Source organism: Schistocerca cancellata, chromosome 1 (assembly GCF_023864275.1).
Source record: "Schistocerca cancellata isolate TAMUIC-IGC-003103 chromosome 1, iqSchCanc2.1, whole genome shotgun sequence".
NCBI lineage: Eukaryota > Metazoa > Arthropoda > Insecta > Orthoptera > Acrididae > Schistocerca > Schistocerca cancellata.
This window is the reverse complement of record NC_064626.1, coordinates 412,303,009-412,317,811: the sequence shown is the minus strand read 5'-3', so window position 1 is coordinate 412,317,811 and position 14,803 is coordinate 412,303,009. Positions and strand designations below refer to the sequence as shown.

At 43.9% G+C, this 14,803-nt stretch overlaps 1 protein-coding gene across 1 annotated transcript in view; it reads left to right on the top strand.

Annotated features, from left to right (window-relative positions):
• Positions 1-601: 601 nt before the first annotated feature.
• The window catches only part of LOC126175746 (uncharacterized), a 162,153-nt gene continuing 147,951 nt past the window's right edge, over positions 602-14,803 (top strand). Inside the window, exon 1 of the mRNA XM_049922706.1 lies at positions 602-692. The gene's annotated coding sequence lies outside the window, so the exon portion shown is untranslated. The remainder of the gene's footprint in view (positions 693-14,803) is intronic.

Genomic DNA, 14,803 nt, shown 5'->3' with positions numbered 1-14,803 from the left:
AAGAGTGACGGAGGAAAAACGAAAGACCATAGAAGAGCACCCCGTTCCGAGACAGGCTCGTTTAATAAACGTGAAAGTATCACTGAGATGCTCAGCCAACTCCGGTAGTAGACGCTGCATGAGAGGTATTGCCCGTCGCTGTGTGGTTTACTGTTAAAGCCGTACGTTTCTAAAGGAGTCAACTAATACATTGCTTGCTCGTACACGAAGATAAATACAGAAAGATTGGAGTTTGCATGGAGGCTGAAGGACGATGTGAGTGATTCTTCGCGTGTTCTATAACGGAAGGCAAAGATGTGTAGAATGCATGTCGTGCTGAACAGTGAGGACACGGAGAAAGGCCAGGAGGTGCCGTGGAGGTTGGCCATTCTTCGCGCCGGCCTCTATTAATTCTGGCGGCCGCGCCTGGGAGTCACCCCAGCGGCGGCGGCGGCGGCTGCCGGAGCCCGCGTGAGCACCTGCACTCAGTGTCAAGTTCGAGAGCCGCAGCACCCCCACCCCGCGACACCCCAATCGCGGCGGAGGACGCACTGCGCCCAGGGCGCATGCGCGCCGCCGGAGCCGCGCCGCGACTCGCCTACTAGGCGCGCTACTCGTCGCTCTCCGCCTCAGTTGCTCGACGACGCCGACGCTGTTCACAGGAGAGCAGTCACGCAGCGCACGACCACAACACGGCCATCCTTCCGAAGACGGTGAGTACAATACGCGCAGCACGCATAACTAGGCCCGTGATACTCTGGAGATTCACAAGCAGAGCCGATTACTTTTCCAGGTTACAGTCAGACAATTTTCGCCTGCAACAAGCGGCACCTTCCGTTTGAGTTTGCACTCTTCAGCTGAAATGTTTATGCTATCGCAAAGTAATACATATGATACTGTGGGAGCTAATCATAGCCTACCGACTGGCACGAGTCTGATCTTTCATTATGTCTTCTTATTTGACAAGTTCCAACTCAAATATGTCTGTTGCCAAGAATTAACTTGCAAGTTTCACATAGAACTTTCGAAATACGTGGTAGACGAGGAATGTACTTTTCCTGCGAGTTACAATTAAAAAAGCCGCATTATAGTTACCGTCGTGCATGAAAGTGCTCGTACTACAGGAGTTCACCTCGATATTTTTTAACCAACAGGTGCCATCGAGCTGTTCTCATCTGACGGACAAACCGAGCGCAGTCGCGTAGCGTTTAACGCAGTCGACGATTATACAGGAGAAGCGTGGTTTAAAGCCTCGTCCGGCTACCTTGAATACCAAAATCATTTCAGCACAACATTAGAACTATTTCTTTAGAAAGGCTATGTCAGAGTTCCTTCCCAGTCATTAATCATCCAAGCTATTGCTCTAATTTAAAGACTTCGATCAAAACGACGTACAAAGCACTAGTTTTCAGGTCATCTTCGAATAACCAATAAATTTAGCCATGAACCGATGGTGCCAGCAACATGACTAACCTGCTTTCTGTCGCGGTTTTGTAAGACTTCTGAGAGATCACTTAATATAAGGACTAAGTCACTTCAGGCTCTCTGTTTGCTTAGTCCCTCAGTTTCAGTGAAAGAATTCGCCATTCAGAATTGCATCATGTGCCGAGCTGTACGTACATCAGTTTCTTGTAGCCGAAATTAGAATCCTATGGAAAGGAATAGTTATGACTGACATCTTTGCATTGTTACATTGCTGAAAACTGAGAAGATCTCGTGGCATGTCTATGAACTTTACTTTGTAAGTGACGTCGTAGTTTGATAAATTGCGTCGATAACGACAGGTGACTACGAATTGTGACGTATTTTTTATCATATTGTTACATTATTGCTGGAAATTAATGACTCGAAGACTGACGGTAATACAGATTTTCATTACGCATTGCCACTCTTTTATGAAGCATCATAGCGCTTGATGAAAGAAGCTGACAAAGTATGCCTTGATGTATTCGTCGTTTGTTGTTTATGGTCACTTCTTATCATTTGGTGTTGCTGAAGTAACACTTTGACCGTATAAGGCATATCCTCCTACTGAAACGAGGCTCTTTTGTGATTAGTAAGGTCTTTAAATTTTGCGAACTTACACATTTATTAAGAGATATACTATTTTACGGTTTACTTTCAAATGACCCGAATACTGCAAATGACCCGAATATTGACGAGTACTAATGAAAAGGACCAATGGGTGACCTTCTATGATGGTGTTTTATGGTATCCAAGAACGTCTTCTGTCAAATGAGCAACGTGTAAAAGGTGCTGTATTAATAACTGTAGCGACAATTGTCATTCGACGAATTTTTTCAGTGTATGAAGAAATTTCGTTTCGAAAATCCAACACAATGTGAAATATCTTTCTGTAACTCTTTTCCACTTTCGATCGTATAGCTCACAACACCAACATTCAGAAATATCCTTTAACTCGGATGGCAACGGACTTGCAGCAGTGGATACACCGGTTCCCGTCAGATCACCGAAGTTAAGCTCTGTCGGGCGTGGCCGGCACTTGGATGGGTGATCATCCGGGCCGCCATGTGCTGTTGTAATTTTTCGGGGTGCACTCAGCCTCGTGATGCCAATTGAGGGGCTACTCGACCGAATAGTAGCAGCTCCGGTCAAAGAAAACCATCGTAACGACCGGGAGAGCGGTGTGCTGACCACACGCCCCTCCTATCCGCATCCTCAGCTGAGGATGACACGGCTGTCGGATGGTCCCGATGGGCCACTTGCGGCCTGATGACGGAGTGCTCTTTAACTCGGATATTATTAAGATGGTTTCGCTTATTTTTTTTTTAGTTTTTACCAAAGTAAATTCATCATGTGGTTGCATCAACCATCTATCAGAGATACTGACCTTTCATTTACATTGGTCTCAACACCACAGCCTATCTAAGATATACAGTTATATTCACTTGTACCTGAAGCAATGAGGGAACAACAGAAGCCGGCCGGTGTGGCCGGTGGTTCTAGGCGCTACAGTCTGGAACCGCGCGACTGCTACGGTCGCAGGTTCAAATCCTGCCTCGGGCATGGATGTGTGTGATATCCTTAGGTTAGTTAGGTTTAAGTATTTCTAACTTCTAGGGGCCTGATGACCTCAGAAGTTAAGTCCCATAGTGCTCAGAGCCATTTGAACCATTCTTTTGAGAACAGAAATAATCTTCTGGTTGTGCCTGAGAGTGAACGAGAGCTACAAACATTTCAAGAAATTTATAAGAAGGGACTCGTCCAAAATAAAACATAACACCATATGACCTACGCCTTTCGATATTCATCTATTTTTGTGGCTGTCAACACTTTCTCATTTTTGAGAAAGCTCAAATACGGTACTAAATATATTCATGCTGAAAACAAACCTTAATATACGATCGATTTGACGTGCCACGAGGTAAAGTAATCTTCAGCAATTTTAGGTCAATTACAACAAAAGATATTAGAAATGGCTTTTCATTATAACGTTGTGTAGACATCACTCATCGTTTTACGATTTCCCTCTCAACTCTGTTGAAATGGATTAAATAGTAGCATTTTTCGAATAAGAATAACAGCGTGCACGTTTGTGTTTCGCTTGTCAGATTCTAAAATCTCTAAACAGATGCGTTGTTGCATTTCAAGACTGCGAAACCCACCTGGCCTTGGACACATGTTTTTAGCAATCCTAAATGCACTTCTCCGTCCGATGAATGTCTTCACGATCAGGCCATTACACGCTTAAGAAACTTCATTGCTACGAATTGCCAGTCTCTGTGTTACTTAACATACTGGAAAGTCATACATGGGACAGCGTCACACAGTCCCTTAGAGAGGATGACATTTTCGCTGAATACGTGGGTGCTTAGCTTTAGACTGTCCGTATTTGCGGTCCCACAACTTACGTCATACGCAAGGACAAGTAGCCTCTCATGTTCAGGTACCCTCATTTCTGAAGACTTGTAAAGAGCGAAAAAGAATGTATCTCTAACTGTTAGTGAAGGCGAAGCTCTTTTAAAACTAAATGTTGGTGGGCAGTTTCGTGGGTTTAATGGTCGAAAACAGTCTTAAGAGGGTGCCAAGTTTTGCTTTCGAGGGTAAGTAAAAACTGTTTCAGAATCCCCTGTTATGCCTATTTCTTTTGAGGACACAATCAAGTAGCAACTCACTCTGAATTCAGCTACGCCTAGTTTAAACATGCTGCACAGAACAGCATCAGAAATATCGTAGTCGCTTTCTGAACAGCTGTAAGTGTCCCTTAATGTTCTCAAAGCATGATATAAGTTGAAACTTTGCACCATTAAAGAAGAAATTTGATTTAACGTGAGAGATTTTAGATCTTGATGAGTCACCTACCTGTGAAAATAATTTATAAGAATTTTGTACTCTGTTGTGAACGACTGTATTCTCTCCGAGCAACGCAAATAACACCCTTACGGGAACGTCATTTTCCAAAGTAGGATTTTCAAGTGATAGTGGGATTCTTTTAGACTGACAGGTGCAAATTGACCCCGTGTTTGAAGCTTCTTATATCTGAGGCCTCAACACATTGTACTCAGAAACTGATTTCGGCTTTATCTTTGCTTCGAAGAACTTGCACATTAACATACAATGAAGCCATCAGTTTTAAAAGAAACGTGATCGTCTCGAAAATGACGTACAAAGAACAGGCTTCTTATTCATTTCACAGAGGCGCTGACCGTTGGAAAAACATTGCCCATGGTTCACGCGTTTTGCCATAAATTAATTGAAAGACAAAAGAAACATTTAGAAATACAACATCTTGCAAATTTCTCAGTCCTGCGACCTAAGACAATGAAGTTCGGCCTTTATAAACAACAGTTGGTACCAGTTTCCTTTGTCGAATCCACAAAACACTTTGCCTTCGAAAGCGGCCGGTAAAAAAAAAGAATAGTTAACTATTACCACCGTATCCTCGCGTCTCTATGTGATTTATTGTTTGTTAAAAAGGATTGTTTTTTTAAGTTCTCGATCAAGCTGGTGACAATGTTGTAGATCGCTAAAGAGGTTAGTCAGTTTAAACACTTTACAACTGTCGTTTCCACACAGTACTCCAAGGTCACATGTTAAGATGCCTAGAGTAAATTAAGCAGAGTACAATAATTTATTTATTTAACGTAAGGCTTTCTGACACATAAAAATATATAACATATAGAGCATAATATATACAATATACAATCTTACACGCAAATATCTAGTGCACTTATATAATATATCGATTTTCGAGTGGTCTGCAGGAAGTCTTCTGGCCTACCATGATATTATCTTGTGGGGCTTTTTTCTGTGCTCTGTCTGATAGCCTGTGGTTCTCCGCTATCAGAAAGTGGGGATGGTTGCTTACCCCATTTGTATAAAAAATATGCCCATCTGCTGTGTTGGGTACTAATTCTATTTAGCATTGCACTGACCACTTTTTTTGCTAGATCGCGTCCGTAGCAGAAGGCTACACGCCCATCCTAAAAGAAGCAGCAAGTATTGGCGGCCAGAGAATCTTGTTATCTCCTGACCGTACCAGACATTCTACATATTTCGAAAGTAAAAGACTAATAAGTGGGTATCGCGTGAGCTGCAGTGTTTTGCATTGTTCGTAAGAGTATTCTGTTAATGTTCTACTACTGCTGTTGTAAATTTTCAGCTGGCGATAAATGACGTATTCAAATGTTCAAATGTGTGTGAAATCTTATGGGACTTAACTGCTAAGGTCATCAGTGCCTAAGCTTACACACTACTTAACCTAAATTATCCTAAGGACAAACACACACACCCATGCCCGAGGGAGGACTCGAACCTCCGCCGGGATCTGCCGCACAGAAATGACGTATTCCACAAGCTCTGCGTGATCATTTAAGCGTAGTGTCACTGAACAAGTATGGGAACGACGACTTTCACGTACGCTACATGTATTATATCATTTTCTATTTGCTTCCATTTACTATACTTCATCTACAGTAAACAGGATGCAGCGGCATTTCGAACAGCAGCATTTGGCACCTGTTTTCATCACCTGAAGTACTTAGAATTCAACAGAAAAGAAAAGTGTTTGTAAAAAGATAAAGAGGACACAAGCTCGAACTATTTCCATTTCCTCTATGTTGAAGCCAAAAATGTTCTTGAGACATATTTGCTCAAATGGTATTGCTTTTATGACACGCCTTGCGCCAAAGTGAACGACGTCCTGTACATTCTTAAACTTTTGCGTTTGTACTGTGCGTTTGAGACTCTACCAAAGCAATTTGTTAGGTATTTTGTTGGAATTACCATACTTCCTCATAGGCGAAGTTCCGCGACGGCAAAAGTTTACAAGCCGTGGGCGCGAGATTCGCCCAAGACACTGGCCAGACGCAGCCCAGCCTCAGCCTTCGGCTGCCACGGTTACAAAACGGCCCGGCGGTGGGTCCGCAGGAACACACGCGACCGCACGCCGGTCCCCACGCCGCCCGTGAAGCAGGCTCCATTGCATAATGCTGCGGCGGCCAAGCCAGCCGTCCACGTTTGCCGGCGCAGCTGATGACTCGCGCGAGTCCAAGGGCGCTTCCGGCGCCGTGCTTTCGCCACACCATTCGTAGCGACCACGTCAACGCACTCGCATCATATTGCTGTGTTAATCCTATATGTAGTGCAATGGAAGCAGTAAGGACACGTGAGCATCTTCAGGCCTGACCTAGGAAGCTGTGTGGCACAATCCCTTTAAGTCTCGTCTGAGATACAGGGCGCTCCTGCAAGCGAGAATAAACAAGTTCGACAAAAGAGTGTGTCATCCTTACCGTAGTTCGTCCTGTGACCAGTCTCTAGCATATGGTCGCAGAAATTACAAAACCTGCTGCAAATTAAGATGGACGGAAGGAATGCTGGTGTTTGTCCACACTGATGTCAAGCTCCTTTCGGCTGGTTAACAGTTGTCCAGAAATTTACTCTAGTGACGAATGATGTATCTCTCCTAACAATAAGCAAGCGAGCGAGTGTTTGTTTCAGTCGCGGTTGAGTTGTTGGTAAAGAGTTGGACTGCTGTGGAGAATGCACTGGAAAATGCTTCACAAAGTGAGAACGAGTCAACAAAAATATCTTGTTGCAATGCCTACCCTGCAGCAGCAACAAAGAGGGGTTAGATTGGAAGCAATAGAAAACACTATTTGAGTAGAATGATTTAAGATATTTTCTTGGAGTCTCCATTGTGCTTCTTAGAGAAGTCGCAGCCGAAGAAACAAAATAGTTCTGTGAATACTGAGAACAGTGGAATAATTGGGCAGAATCCAGCGTATCGACGCATATCTAACGGCAGCCACTGCTGCATAAAACAAACGTGAAAACGATGTCCTCACTGCTGGAGTCAGTCTTCACAACATGACACAACTCCTTCGGCTACGGAAGTTGTATATTCAGGGGTATTATTATTCCCAATCCATTGGCGTCTCATATAAGAACTAAAAAAGGCATACGTCATATCTTTTAAACCAGCTATGCCGGCCGGTGTGGCCGATCGGTTCTAGGCGCTTCAGTCTGCAACCGCGCGACCGCTACGGTCGCAGGTTCGAATCCTGCCTCAGCCATGGATGTGTGTGATGTCCTTAGGTTAGTTGGGTTTAAGTAGTTCTAAGTTCTAGGGGCTGATGACCTCAGATGTTAAGTCCCATAGTGCTTAGAGCAATTTTAGCCATTTCTAACCAGCTATGTTGAATAAGAAATGACTAAAACGGAGGGTGGAATGAGAATGAACAACTGAAGAACGCCCTGATAAACAGGCGGCATTGAGACCTGTTCAGTACCGTGTCGTTGGTGAGTAATTAGGCGTGTGGAAGCTATTCTATCCATAATTTTACTGAACTAAGGGAAAACTGTCCGATCCTAAAGCTTTCCTGAGCCCGACGGTTGGTGTGAACACCGCAGTGCTTTTCCAGGCACGTTGCTATTCGAAGTAGCACGATTTTGTTTTTCTAAGAACTTTGAGATGACTTACGCCGTTAGTTACGGGAGAACCTAGAGTTCAAGCGGACTTTTAAGCACATCGGAAAATCCAAATAAGCATCGTTGGACGAGTATTAAAACTGTAGTATCCCCGAATACAAGTCCTCGTCTTAAGCTATGCGGTATCTTATTCCATCGGAGATCAACACAATTGATCCAGCAAAACGAGTATAGACAAACTCAATCAATCTTTTCCAAATTTACTGGGCGTCACTAAATAACTAGACTTAGTTTCCTTATAGAACAACACTGCTTAAATGCGAGGAAGTCTTGACCTCAGTTTCTACCCACAGACTGATTCGTTCGCTATGAACTGGTGTGTTGACTCCTGAAAGGTTCCTTACACAAACCATAGACAACTTCCAGTCTATCATTCGAGGAACGGCGACGGAAGTCTGCGCCAATGACACTAAAAATCGTCTTCGGTAGCGTTGTAAATGAAACACAGACACGTCGAAAATCCGACGAAAAATTTTTGCCCCGGAAGGAAAGAAGACAGTGAGTGTTCGGCAACGTAAGAAATCGAGCAGGGTCTATTCAGTAACACCTCAGTCGGACACTTAAGTATTTACTCAAACAACAAAGGAATTAGAAATTTTAATGCACATTCGCAACAGGAATAGATTACGAAGTTGGCCAGCTGTAATGTAATCCGTCGGAGTGATCGCTAGCTGGCCAGCTTCATTCCACGACAGGTGGTGTAAAAAAACTTCGCTAATTGTTATTTGGCGGAGTAATCAGAATAGGCTATAAGACAAAGTAGCAAGTGAAATGATAACAAGACCGCGCAGCTTGGTACTGTCCTTTGACCGTAAACTCTTAAAGTGTCTTCGTGGACGTTGGATACTTTAGAAGCCAATTATGACATCAGTCTGTAGATGCTTGTGACTATTTCCGTTTCTCTTTTGTAGAGTAATCGGAGCTTTACGGTTTCCATCTGTCGAATAGAGGACTGGACCATCCACCTGATGCTTTCCCAGAGGAATAGGCTATGAACCTCCGTAAAAATTTTTAACCTTTCTTTCGCTCCATGTATATAAGGAAACGGCATACATAACAAAGTACACAAACATTCTTTTTAATTACATGCGTAGCAAATAAGATCAAGGAAGGAAGCTATTTCCATTTGCACTTTCAGAAGGGCTACTAGATAACTGCTTTCATGTTCCGGAATAAACAGTCTTTTAGGAGAGGTAAGCGATGACCATCATTGTGAACTGACAATTACAGTGGAGGAAATTAGTACGCTTTGCTGTTGTAAGAAGATCAGGTAACTGTGTAGTACTGGTGATGTTTCCTAGTCAGATAGCCCCCTTATTGAAGAAAGCTACCCCCAGTTTGCAATGAAAACTTTATTATGACATAATTTGGCCATAACGTAGATCCTACCACAAGACATGAAAATGGTTTATGCGTGGCAGACACAACAAATGCATCACGACTACTACCGTATAACTACCTCTTTCACAACGAACAGGAACTGTCTGTAATACTATACCCTGAAAGGCTCCATAACATGCATCCTGTGTTAGATTCTTTGTTTAGTATTACAGCTGACGGAACAAAGAAATGCAATAACGATTCAGAGCTATAAGAACAACTTCACATTCCGCGTACATCGGGCACCGCACATTTCTTGTGTAGGAGACGATGTCACCAGCAGCTCTGTGGCCATCAAAACGGAAATTCTCTCTCGGAATGTTTGTACCGGAGCAAGGTGGCTGACGTAAGTCTCAGGCCCTGGCTGACTCACCACTTTCCATAGTTCACTGTGAAAGCGGTGCTTACGAGAACTGCCATTGCACGAAATAGGCAGTCAGCAACAGACGACCCAGGTTTTTTCTTCGTCAGCTGGACTGGCTACTAATGCTGTGTTGCCTGCCTCACGGAGACACAGCGTCCTCAACTACTGACAAGAATACTATAGCGATTGTCTCGTTGACAATGTAGTTCGCTGGTGGATGAAATTTGATCTAAGCCGCGATATACGTTTCACTAAATATATCTGCTGATTAACTACAATCTGTATATATAAAACAGCGTTATAGTTACCTGACACTGAAAAAAATTATGGTAACAAAGTGTTAAAGTCGATCTACGCAAATAAGACACTAACGGGTGGGTGAGAATTACAGTCCCCTCATGTTTTATTAGCATATATCATTCTCGATAGAAACACAGTTATAGACATTGCAGTTCCCCTACTCAACGAACGAATGAGGTGCCAACTAGTAAAGACACTGAGCAATGTGTATGATTCAAATCCCCGTCCGTCCGCAGTGGTTAAGGTTATCTGTGATTTCTCTTAATCATTTTGCGAAGCGCTTGAGCAAATCGTTCAACAGGCAATGATACGTATGGCTACCCATCCAGGGGGGCCAACATATGTTTGAACCACGTCTGTAACGATCGCGCCGTCGACGACGCGTCACACATTCACCGACTTTCCTTCCGTCGATTTTAAAGGGAATGGCTGTCATAGCTTTCTAGGAAAAATACGGCGATAAAGTTCTTGATGATTTTGGTAAAACCCTATGAATGTAAATAAAGAACACAGATTCCTGGTCTACAATCCATTCGCGTTGGAACAAAAACCGAGTTTTCTATTTCCACACCACCCCAGTCACCGTGTGTTTCATTCATTCATTACATGTTTTTCAATTTCCTGCTGCTGACCACAATATAATGTGAAATCCAGGGAAAATGTTTGACTTCTCACAAGATATAATGCTGCAGATAGAAAACTTTGAACCGAGCGAGGTGGCGCAGTGGTTAGCACACTGGACTCGCATTCGGGAGGACGACGGTTCAATCCCGTCTCCGGCCATCTTGATTTGGGTTTTCCGTGATTTCCCTAAATCGCTTCAGGCAAATGCCGGGATGGTTCCTTTGAAAGAGCACGGCCGATTTCCTTCCCCATCCTTCCCTCACCCGAGCTTGCGCTCCGTCTCTAATGACCTCGTTGTCGACGGGACGTTAAACACTAATCTCCTCCTCCTCCTAGAAAACTTTGAGCAGGCCATATGTTCCGTTATTGCAACTCAACTGCGAAACAAGATTAAATGAGCCTGATTTTGGAATGAAATTGCGCATTCTACATGTAACGGGTAAATTAACAGCTAGTTCTTTCTCTTGTCTATTGCTACTGCCCACATTCGAAGAAAATCAAAGCCTAATGAGTAGAAATTAGGTGCGCCTGCTGAATGAAATGCGCGATTTGTCTCTGACGTCCATTAATAGCTAATGAGCAAACATTCAGTTATGATTTAGGGTCTGTGAGTGATACGAAGTCTGCGTAATGATAAACTTTTAAAGCAGAAGAAAACAGCTGAAGCAATGTGAACGGCTAACCGTTGAATACTACGAAATGATTTTCGCTAATAAGATTTGAAGGTGATCTTAAAGTCCGAATAAAGAGTAATTTCCTCCTTTCTGGTCCACAGCGGTCTTTCTCTTAACATTTTTCTTAAGGTTATAAACTCGCTTCAGAGCTAGCGCCTTGACTGAGCTTCGTTACATGTAACATGTCGGTATCTGTATACAAAATGCTGCGGTGCCTCGCTACTGATGGTGATACCATCAGGAACAGAAAACAACAGCAACATTTAAGAAAGATATTACATTCGGCCACAAAATGCGGATGATTTTCAAGGAGATATAAATTACGTACGCTATCTGATTAAATAGCAGATGCGATTACATAAAAACGTGTTTGTCTCGACCTGCTCGACACCCAGGCCATTTTCAAGTGTACGATATACCCTAAACAATACCTGTTGTTTCAGATATTGAATATCGAGTTACGCCTGTTTTATCTTGAAGTGTACTTCTGTAGCTTTACTACACTTTTTGTTAGTAAGAATTCATCGGCATTGAGATCATTAGTAACGAAGCACTGGAGTTAATCACGGAATGAATGGCCTGAGACAAAGACAATAGGGACATGTCCTCGTGCGAGTTGGGGAACCCCGTGAAAATGGAATCAGAATGGTCGATTTCTAAGTTGAACCAATCTCCCCCATTCTGGGTAAATAAAATCGAGCACCGTGAGCCATCTGGAAACCATACGAATAAAGAAGCAGGCGATAATATATCGGCTGAAGAACAAAACATCTGTCAACTGCCAGTATACACACATCACGAAAAGCGTCGCATCATCCCGATACGTCGTGCGAGTGTATTGCTATTGAGTGGATTGCAGGATTTCAGTAGAAATGTAAACACCAGTAGAGAGGCATTAGAGACGTCTGTGGAACAAGTGAATGAACATCCATCACCCTACGAACGACAGTCGCAACCAATGGTCAGGTCTGCATCGTCACGTTACGCACAGAAGGCATTTCAGTCAGGGAAACTGGTCGACGTGTGCAGTGGCGTCAAAGTGTTGCGGTGCAGTGTGGTCCACTTGACAGGTATTGTTCAGGACTTACATCATACAGGACGTCCAGAATCGAGAGGTCCCCAGGATGATCGATGTTTATGACTCTTGAGTCCAAGCAATTGTTGGCTGAGTACTCGACAACTGAATTCATCGTTCGAAGAGGCTACAGGACGCCATGAATAGCAATAATCTGTTAGGAGACGACTGAACGCTAGAAATCGCCTGACGACCACGGCGAGCACCACGTCGTACACCACAACACTGTGGACTCCGTTACAGATGTACAAGAAGTTATATAGAATTCACGCCCTAGTATTCATGTCGGCTGTTGTTTAGATATGAAACGCGGATCTGTTTGCACACTGATACTCGCAGGCACGCGTTGGAGACAGTAACAGAAAAAGGTGGTGGTGGAACGCTGTTCTGGGGTGACATTGCATGGGGTTACCGTAAACCTCTCGTGGTTGTCGAGGGCAATCTCATTGATACACTGGGATGACATTCTGCATCCAATAGCGGGACCGTACCGCTAAAATTTTGCATGGGGTTACCGTAAACCTCTCGTGCTTGTCGAGGGCAATCTCATTGATACACAGGGATGACATTCTGCATCCAATAGCGGGACCGTACCGCTAACATTTTGCCAACACTTTGGTGGATGGTAACGTGCGTGCTGAGCGTCCTGTTTGAACACATTCCTGCAGCATGCTAGGATCACCAAAATGAAGTGACTTGTTTGTTCTTGGGGGGTGAATCCCATCGAACTTGTGTGGGAGTGATTGAAACGAGCTCTATCTGAACGTCAACAACAACCACTGAATCTACACGTTTTACGCAGAATCGTCACTGAAGAGTGGGGCAGTTTGGACCACGATGGTATGCCACGACGGATTCAAGCCTGAATCCAAGCAAGTGTACGCTCCACCACGTATGGAAGTTACTAAGTGCTGTGAAAAAACGCTCATGGAAAACCAACGATTTTGTTGTTACACAAATGTTTCTTTAATTTGTGTTCTACGCACATTGTAGGTGAATATATGCATGCATGAGAGCCATTTTTCTTTTCTGTGCCATGAATTTCGAAGTTAAGGGGTGAAGCAAAACTTTTGTTGACGTGTAGATGCGGTTAAAAGTTTCAGGAACAACAGTTCTGCCACATGTGCAAATTTCTATGCTGAAGATCTGAATGTTCGACCACTGAAACACCTTTGGAAAGAAAACCACTAGGTAGTGTTGTTTTGCATTCAAAACCGAGAAAAATCGAGGTTGGAAGCGGTGAAGCAACGCTGGGATGCGGCCTGAAAGGACGAGAGAGTGACAGGCGACCGAGGTGTCGCAATCCGGAAGCCCATTCACGGCGCTGCCCAGGGACAGGCTGCTCGGCGCGGAAATCACCCTCTGCGGAGCCAGTCACGAGGCAGTCAGTGACCTGCGAAGTGCCTGACGGCGGTGAGCGAGCACTAATTCCTGGGGCGAGCATACGCCATCGCCACGTCCTGTAACACGAAAGCCGGTGCGCGAATTAATGGCACCGGGCTATAAAGTTACCTCATTAGAGCTGAGCAAGCGACGACCGGAATTAACACGCGATAATTACGTGCGACTCGTCGCCATTCTAATGATGCGGTTCTTAATGCACAGACTGCGGATCACAAAACTCACTCGCGGCGTTCGGGTAGATATGCAGGCATAGTCTACTGCATATTCATGTATACATATATGGCCGTAATTAAATGAGTAATTTTCTACTTTCTTTTGACACTTTTACAAGAGTTGAATGATGTGGTACGAAACAAAGCAGAAATGCAAGTACAACTGCCAGGAGACATTAATACTGCTTAGAAGGTAGAGAAAGATAAAGATAGAAGCGTACAATAAACCAGCATTTGATAATACATTACAAAGATAATGACTCGCGGAAAATTAGAGAGGAAATTAAAAGAAACATTGTACGTTAACGGCTACTACATCTCGGGGTCATTTCCAGCTCAGTTCCACAAGGACGAGGGAAGGAAGTGATCGCTCCAATTTTGAAGGAATCCTGGCAGCATTCAACTGATGCGGTCTACGAAAAGCACAGGAACCACAAAACAGAATGCGTGTACAGTGTTGTAGCCACAGGGCCGCTTCTCTTGGTGTGAGCGAAGAGGCGCAGCTTTTATCCATCTGCTGTGAAAGACTTAATGGGCCTCTATATATAGTTCTTAAATAATTAAAAATGTAATATATGTACAAGTCCTCCCCCATGAACCATGAACCATGCCGTTGGTGTGGAGGCTTGTGTTCCTCAGCGATACAGATAGCCGTACCGTTGGTCCAACCACAATGGACGGGCATCTGTTGAGAGGCTGCACAAAAGTATGGTTCCTGAAGAGGAGCAGCAGGCTTTTCAGTACTTGCAGCGGCAGCAGTCTGGATGATTGACTCATCTGGCCTTCTAACATCAACCAAAACGGCCTTGCTTTGCTGTTACTGTGAACGGCTTAAAACTAG